Below are 8,808 nucleotides of genomic sequence, written 5' to 3' on the forward strand. Positions count from 1 at the left end.
CTGACTCAGGTGGGCTGGCCCAGTTCTCCAGTCTCAGGGATCAAAGGGCTCTGGGGCCCATTTATTACTGGGGTTCCTTGGCTGACACTCATTTGCCCTTTCCTGCGAGGGTACACAGCAGGTCCACTACCCTCAGAGCTACGATGTCAAGACTGGTGACTGTGATGCTCTGCCTGCTGCTCCTTACCATCCAGCTCCTGTTCCCTCATGCTGCTGCTGGACTCAGTGAGTGAACCCCGAGTCTGCCCAGGCCTGAGGGAGGGCTGCTTTCTGGGGGGCACGGGTCGGGGGATCCTCTGCTCGGAGCTCAGCTCATGCCCATCACCCTCTCCTCCTGGTTATATTCGGGAGAAGAGCTAGGCCTTTGGGTGCATACAAGTTAGTCTCTCAGTCTGCTTAGTCTCTAAAATGAGAATAAGAGCTCAGACTTGTCAGGACCGGAGGATTAGCACAGCCCCTGGCATATGGCAGATGCTTCACTGATGTTAGGGTCTGCTCTTACCTTGTGGACGTGGCCCTCTGACCCCTGGTCACCTCCCACCAAATATCTAGGCCTTCCCTGCATGACCGGGACAAATGTCTGAAGTCTCTGCTCTGACTCTCGTCCTGGCCATTTCTGTATCACCTCATCCCTGCCTAGTACCCTGAGGATGTCCTAGGCTTGTTGGGCAGCCAAGAACAGGGAAAGGGCCACTGCTGTAGCCAAAGGGGCACAAGATGGGGTTTTGGGAGCCCCAGATTCCTTTTTTCTAAAAGATTATATTTATTTATTCATGAGAGACAAGAGAGAGGCAGAGACACAGGCAGAGGGAGAAGCAGGGGCCCTGTGGGGAGCCTGATGTGGGACTCGATCCCAGGACCCTGGGATCACGACCTGAGTCAAAGGCAGACACTCAACCACCGAGCCACCCAGGCACTCTGGGAGCCCCAGATTCTAATCTTGTGGTGAACCAGCTGTGCGCCATGGTGCAATTCAGATTATCTCTGGCCTCACTGTCTTCCCCTAAAGGACAAGGCAGGGCGCTGAGGGGAGCACTTGACGGGATGAGCACTGGGTGTTATTCTGTATGTTGGTAAATTGGACACCAATAAAAAATAAATTTATTATAAAAAAAAAAGTACAAGGCTTGAACCCTTTAAGGGTTCCATGGCCATGGGGACTGGGGTCAAGTTGGCAGAGGTTGACAAGGGGTTCTGGTCAGACCCTTCAGGACTTTCCTCTGCCACTCCCCTGTCCTTAGAGAAAGAAGGAGGGGAAAAGGCAGAAACCAAACTACAGGCCTCAGGTTCTCACTCTCTTGAGACGCCATCCTGGGATGGCCGGGGTGGGGTTAGCAGTGGACTTGGAGGCAAAAGTAGGGGGCTCATGCTGCGCCCTGTAGATGCCACTCAAACTGCCATGTCTTGGGCTTTGCCTACCCTAAGCTCACTATACCAGGAGCAGAAGGGGCTCCCAGTCACCTGGCCCCAGACCTTGGGCAACTCTTCTCCAAAGAAGGAATGGGGTGAGGGCAGGGAGCCAGTGGCCTCCTTGGCTCAAACCCACTCACAGGAGGCAGGGCTTTCTCTGGAGACCAGCCTGAGGGCTCTTGGGGCAAAAGAAGAGGTATGGGAGGAGGACGGGGGGCAGCAGCCTAGGGCAGGGTGGGGCAGTGAGTGGCTTGGTTTAAAGGGCTGGTTCACTGACCTGAACCCTGCCATCACTTGGCACAGACTCCCAATGTGATGGCACCTGGAGCTGTCACCTTGTTAGTAATAAGAATGACACACTCTTCCTAGGCACTGACTATGCTGTCCAGATTCTTAGTGCCTTATCTCTAATAAATGCCATTTTAGGCACTGTGATGGCCCTTATTTCGGGAAGATGTTTCCAGCTCTCTCGTTCCTCCACCACCCTGCCCTCCTCTTTTGCTTTCTGTTTCATCTTTCTGGCCCATCTTTCCCCTCCTTCTTCCTCCCCTTTCCTCCTTCTCCCCTCTCCTTGGCCTCTTCCACATTCTGCGTGCTGTGGCTCATTGCACTTCTAACCTCGGTCTTCCCCTTGGTAAAATGGAGCCTTACAGATTCTCTGCTTCTGTTCTCTGGTCCCCTTTGTGAGCTTGGCATCAGCTGGTCTGTAGAGCCATGGCCAGCTTTGAGTGGCATCTGAATCTCTTGTGTGCCCTTCCTGGGGACGCAGAGCCACATCCCTTCTCAGGTTACTGGGCTGGGGATGTCTGAGTGGGGCGTGGGCCTCACAGAAGAGCCTAGTGGCCTTCACCTGGCTCCTCCAGGTAGGCACACCTTCTCATGACCACCTGGCCCTTCCTTCCAGCACACCCTGGTTAAATTGCTTGTCAATGAAACACAACATCTTGGGTCCAGTTTGTCTCTGTCCAGCCGTGGCAAGTCCCTCTCACCTCTCACACCCAGCACAAACAGGTCCGAGGCATGGGTGCTCAGTCATCTCCCTCTGCCCTCTCCTCTCCTCCCCATCCTGAGTGCCTTCACCCACATCCTCACCACCACCCTACTGTCATCCTCCCAAGGGAGTGTAAGAAACATGCACTCAGTGGTTACCCTCCCCCTCCCCATCAACAAGGTCTATGTCTTCCTCTGAGCCTTCCTGGGGGTCACGACTGACTTCTCTCCCCTGGAACCCACTGCTGTGACCACAGGTGCCTAGAAAGAGTCTCTCCCCCTGGACTACCATAACAAATTAGCACAACCTGAGTGGCTTAGAACAACAGAAAAAAATCTTGTCTCATGATTCTGGGGGTCAGAAGTCCAAAATCAAGAAGTCAGCAAGGCCATGATCCGTGTGATGACTCTAGGGGGAGATCTTTCCTCCTGTTTTCTATCTTCTGGGCTTGCTGGCCATCCTTGGGGTTCTGTGGCTTGAATATGCATCCCCTAAGCCCCCTGGCCATCTTCGCCCTATGTGTCTTCACGTTGTCTTACCTGTCTGTGTATGTCTGTTTCTGGGCTCCAAATTTCTGCCGATTTTGTTTTGTTTTGTTTAATCTATTCTATCCATCCCCTCACCCATTTCTCCTCTGGTAACCATCAGTGTATTCTCTGCAGTTAGAGTCTGTTTCTTACTTTGTCCCTCTCTCTCTGTTTTTCCCTTTATTTGTTTTGTTTTTTAGATTCCACATATGAATGAAATCATATGGTATTTGTCTTTCTCTGGCTTATTTCAACTTAGCATTACACTCTTTAGCTCCATTCGTGTTTTGCAAATGGCAAAATTTAATTCTTTTTTATGGCTGAATAATATTCTGTCATATATATCCCATCTTCCTTATCCATTCATCTGTCAATAAGATACTTGAGCCAATTCCATCGTTTGGTATTGTGAATAATGCTGCAATAAACACAGGGGGCATGTATCCCTTTGAATTAGTGTTTTTGTAATTTTGGGGTAAGAACCCAACAGTGTGATTGCTGGATCATAGGGTAGCTCTATTTTTAACCTTTAAGATTTTTTTTATTTATTTTATTTTATTTATTCATAGAGACAGAGAGAGAGAGACAGACAGACAGACAGACACACAGGCACCATACAGAGAGCCCGACGTAGGACTCGATCCCGGGTCTCCAGGATCACGTCCTGGGCTGCAGGCGGCGCTAAACCGCTGCACCACTGGGGCTGCCCTTATTTTTAACCTTTGAGGAACCTCCATACCGTCTTCCACAGTGGCTGCACCAATTTGCATTCCCACCAACCATGCATAAGGGTTCTTTTTTTCTCCACATCCTCAACAACACCTGCTGTTTCTTCTGGTTTTGGTTTTAGACATTCTGACAGGTGTGGGGTGGTACCTTATTGTAGTTTTGATTTGCTTTTCCCTGATGATAAATGATATTGAGCATCTTTTCATGTACTGTTGGCCATTTATGTGTCTTCTTTGAAAAATGTCTATTCATATCTTCTGCTCATTTTTAAATTGGATTATTTGTTTTTTGGGTATTGAGTTTATATCAATCCTTATATATTTTAGATACTAACTCTTTATCGGAGATGTTGTTTGCAAACAACTTCTCCCATTCCATAGGTTGTCTTTTAGTTTTGTTGATTATTTCCTTCACTGTGCAGAAACTTTTTTATTTTGATGTAGTCTCTGAATTTCTCCTCTTTATAAGGACACCAGTCATAATGGATAGGGCCCCCCCTAATAACCTCATTTTAACTTGATTACCTCTATAAAGGCCTATCTCCCAATGAGGTCACATCCTGAGGTCCTGTGGGTTAGGAATTTAATATAATTTTTAAAAAATATTTTATTTATTTATTCATGAGAGACACACAGAGAGAGGGAGAGAAAGGCAGAGACACAGGCAGAGGGGGAAGCAGGCTCCATGCAGGGAGCCCAACGTGGGACTCGATCCCGGACTCCAGGATTATGCCCTGGGCCAAAGGCAGACGCTAAACTGCTGAGCTACCTGGGATCCCTCAAAAGAATTTTTTAAGAGGAGCCAGGGGGATGCAATTCAACCCATAGCAATTGCCAAGAATCAAAAGGCTAGATAGCCATACTGGTTGTCGAGAGTGTGGAAAACAGGCACTGCCACAGATTGGTACAATTCAATAGAAAGTCTTTGAGAAAGAAATAACACAATATCAAAGATGCATGCTCTTTCACCCAGCAATTTCTATTTGTAGGAATTTACCCTATGGATACACTCACATACCCATACAAGTACAAGGATATCCACATTCACCCTAGCAAGTGACAAGACCTGCCTCTGTTGGTCTTCTCTAAGTCCCTTCTGCTCTTGCCCCCTGATTTTAAGGGCTCCTGTGATAGTGTTGGACCTGCCCTGAAAATCCAGGACAATCTTCCTCTTTGACCTGATTAGTCAACTGATTGGTAACATTATACCTACCAAGTTCCTCTTGCCACGTAATGTAAGATAGTCTTGGATTAGCATCAGAGGGCATAGATCATGAGGACCAAACTTCCACTCACCACACATTTAATTATTTCATTATTTATTTATTTAATTAAATAAATTATAGTATATCCATACTATAGAGCTCTGTGTAGTTATTCCAAAGAAGGAGACAGCTTAATATGTGCTGCTATGGGTGTTCAAGATAATAAATGAAAAAAGCAAGACACAGAGCCATATGTATAGTGTGCAACCATACATTTTTTAATAAAGGTTTTATTTATTTATTCATGAAAGACACACAGAAAGAGAGGCAGAGACATAGGCAGAAGGAGAAGCAGGTTCCCTGTGAGGAGCCCAATGCTGGACTTGATTCCTGGATCCCGGAATCACAACCTTTTTTTTTTTTTTTAAAGATTTTATTTATTTATTCATGAGAGACAGAGAGAGAGAGAGAGAGAGGCACAGACACAGGCAGAGAGTGAAGCAGGCTCCATGCAGGGAGCCCGATGTGGGACTCGATCCTGGGACTCCAGGATCACGCCCTGGCTCGAAGGCAGGCAATAAACCACTGAGCCACCCAGGTGTCCCAACTATACATTTTTTAAGTGCTTGTAGATGTATATAATATCTGAAAGCCTTCACAAGAAACTAGTAATAGTAGCTGATTTAGAGAAGGATAATTTGGATGTAAGGTAGGAGAAAGTCTTATTTTCTAAGTTTTGTATTATGTGCATACATTGATTATTCCAAAACCAAACCCCATCTTCTCCTCCTTTTCCTCTTGCTATTTTTTCTTTTTCTTTCTTTCTTTCTTTCTTTCTTTCTTTCTTTCTTTCTTTCTTTCTTCCTTCCTTCCTTCCTTCCTTTCTTTCTTCTTTCTTTCTTCTTTCTTTCTTTCTTTCTTTCTTTCTTTCTTTCTTTCTTTCTTTCTTTCTCAGCATAGGAAGATAATCTTTACTATATTTTAAATAAAAATGGAGCAGGGGCACCTGGGTGGCTCAGTTGGTTAAACGTCCAACTCTTGATTTTGGCTCAGGTCATGATTTAACGGTTGTGAGACTGAACCCTGCTTCAGGCTCTGTACTGGGCATGGAGTCAGCTTGAGATTTTCTCTATCCTTCTCTTTCTATCCCTCCTCTTATTTTTCTCTCCATCTCCCTCTCTAAAAAAATTTTTTTTTAATTAAAAAGTAAAAGCACAGATAGCAAGTTTCTGAGGCATTTTATTATTATTCTTTTAAAATCAACCTTCAATAACAATAATCAAAAGCAAGCCTTAACTACACAGATTATTTTGATCACTATGGTAATTGTCAAGGGCACAGAAGCCAGCAGCATGAAGTAAAATATGGGTAATGGCTGTGAGAATTTTAGACATGCCCAAAATGTAGATCACTGCATGAAATTCTATCCTTGTATTTTCTCAACATTCCTCTTAAATATGGAACAATTATTGTATCTTTTTTTAAAAAAAAGATTTTATTTATTTATTAATGAGAGACACACAGAGAAAGACAGAGACAGGCAGAGAGAGAGGTAGTCTCCCTACAGGAAGGCCTGATGTGGATATTGATCCTGGGACCCCAGGATTACACTTTGAGCCAAAGGCATACGCTCAACCACTGAACCATCCAGACATGCCTACAATTATTGTTTCTTTGCCAAATGTCGAACATGCACATAGAATTCTGACAAGAATATTATGCTAATATTGTCAGTACTAATACTAAGCCCTTCTTTCCCCCCAAAATGCAATGAATCATGGTTCCACTCCCTGTATGTGTTAGTATTAGTGATAATACATACAATTAATTTTGTTTTCCAGGTCAAATTAGCAGATTGACTTCATATTTTGTGACCAGCTGTGTACTCTAATTTTTTATCTTTTATTATCTTAATAAATTTAACTATATTTCATAAGCTCTGAGATGTTTGTTAACCTGCTAATGATTGTATACTTTTATTTTATTTTACTTATTTATTTTTAAGTAGGCTCCATGCCCAGCATGGAGCTGAATGTGGGTCTTGAACTCATGACCCTGACATCAAGGCCTGAGCTGAGATCAAGAGTCAGATGCTCAGGGGGATCCCATCCCTGGGTGGCTCAGTGGTTTAGTGCCTGCCTTCAGCCCAGGGTGTGATCCTGGAGACCTGGGATCAAGTCCCACGTCAGGGTCCCTACATGGAGCCTGCTTCTCTCACTGCCTGTGTCTCTGCCTCTGTGTGTGTGTGTCTCTCATGAATAAATAAAATCTTAAAAAAAAAAAGAATTAGATGCTAAACTAACTGAGCCACCCAGACCCCCCTGGTTGCATACTTCTAACTTATAGTCTACTTATTCTACTCAATTTGAACTCCATGTAATAACTGTTTAAATTATTTACAGATGTGGAGTGCCTGGTAGCTCAGTCGGTTAAGCATCTGACTCTTGATCTTGGCTTAGGTCATGATCTCTGGTTGTGAGACTGGGCTCGAGTCTGGCTCCATACTCAGCAGGGAGTCCGTTTGGGATTCTCTCTCTCCCTCTCCCTCTACCCCTCACCCATTAAAATAATAAATTAATATTTAAAAAATTATTTACAGATGGCTATAATTAAAACAATGACAAAATTTACTACTTTCTTGGCTAGGCTGCTATTAATGCCTTTAATTAAGAGTTACATATTTTATGCATTTTTTTTACTTGCTAGCAGCAACTTTTAAAATGACATCTATAATTCTCTGTGAGCAATAAGTGATTTTCATTTTGCTTACTTCTATACAGATACTCAAATTCACTTTTTTCTTACTGTAAGGCAACTCTTCCCCAAACATGTTAGCTGTCCAGCTAAACAAGTGCTAAAAGATACTCAGAATTTGAGCAGTACACTGGTAACTATAGTGCTAAGAGAGAAATATGGTCATAATAGGAACTCAAGAAATGAACTCTACATGAAATGAGTGAATTGTAAGGCAATTATTAGAGCCATGTACTTTTAATCACATAATTTTGTTTAACTAGGGAATTCAGGTTCTCAGATTTATTATTTTTTAAAAGACTTTATTATTTATTCATGAGAGATACACAGAGAGAGGCAGACACAGGTAGGAGAAGCAGGCTCCTCAAGAGGAGTCCGATGTGGGACTTGATCCCAACCTGGAATCATGCCCTGAGTCAAAAGCAGATGCTCAACCACTGAGCCACCCAGGTGCCCCAGGTTCCTGGATTTAATTTGCCCTCAAGTGTAAATTCAAGAATTTGAAATTTTAAAAATCTCTAGCTGAAAGGGAATTTTATCATTTGAATGGATTTCCCCATCTCCATAGGTACACGTTAGCAAAAAGCTGGTGAAAATATGACATTGTATTTTTATGTTGTGCCACATTTCTGTATTCATTTTTGACCAACATAAAATTTTTCTTTTTAAAATGATGTCACATAGAATATGAGATAATCTGCCATTTTGCTATGAGATTATTGATAACATTGAAGCTTCTTGCATGTTTGTCATCTAGCACATTAAGTAACCATTATCCTTTTTAGAAAGGATACAGTGACAAATTTTTAAGTTAATGGCTTTGGCTGAACACTGTTAGTCTGTCACAGAACAATAGCAGTGGCGAAAACATTGACTATACAGTTCATGGCTGGGTTCTCCCATTTTACAGTACAGATTCCATCAGATGCGCATGATCAAAACATGAGCTGGCTGTGTGAAAGCCATATGCACTCTTCTGAGCCACTGCACAATGGTCACGATATATTTATAGGCTTTTCCCAACTTAACCAAATGTGTTTAGGATTGCTCCATTATGCCTGCAGTCCATTGGTTGATATTGTTTTGGTTAGTATCTTCACCACCCAAGACCCTGTCTATATACTCTTCAACGATATAGTTGGCTTTGTCAGCTTTGAAGCCAACCTGTCACAGTGGCGGTGGCACTCCTCCAT

The 8,808-nt window shown here is 43.5% G+C and overlaps 1 pseudogene; it reads right to left on the bottom strand.

The window, feature by feature from the left end:
* Window positions 1–8,457: 8,457 nt before the first annotated feature.
* LOC140637675 (dynein light chain Tctex-type 3 pseudogene) lies at window positions 8,458–8,808 on the bottom strand (annotated as a pseudogene).

Source organism: Canis lupus, chromosome 8 (genome assembly GCF_048164855.1).
Source record: "Canis lupus baileyi chromosome 8, mCanLup2.hap1, whole genome shotgun sequence".
NCBI classification, from domain to species: domain Eukaryota; kingdom Metazoa; phylum Chordata; class Mammalia; order Carnivora; family Canidae; genus Canis; species Canis lupus.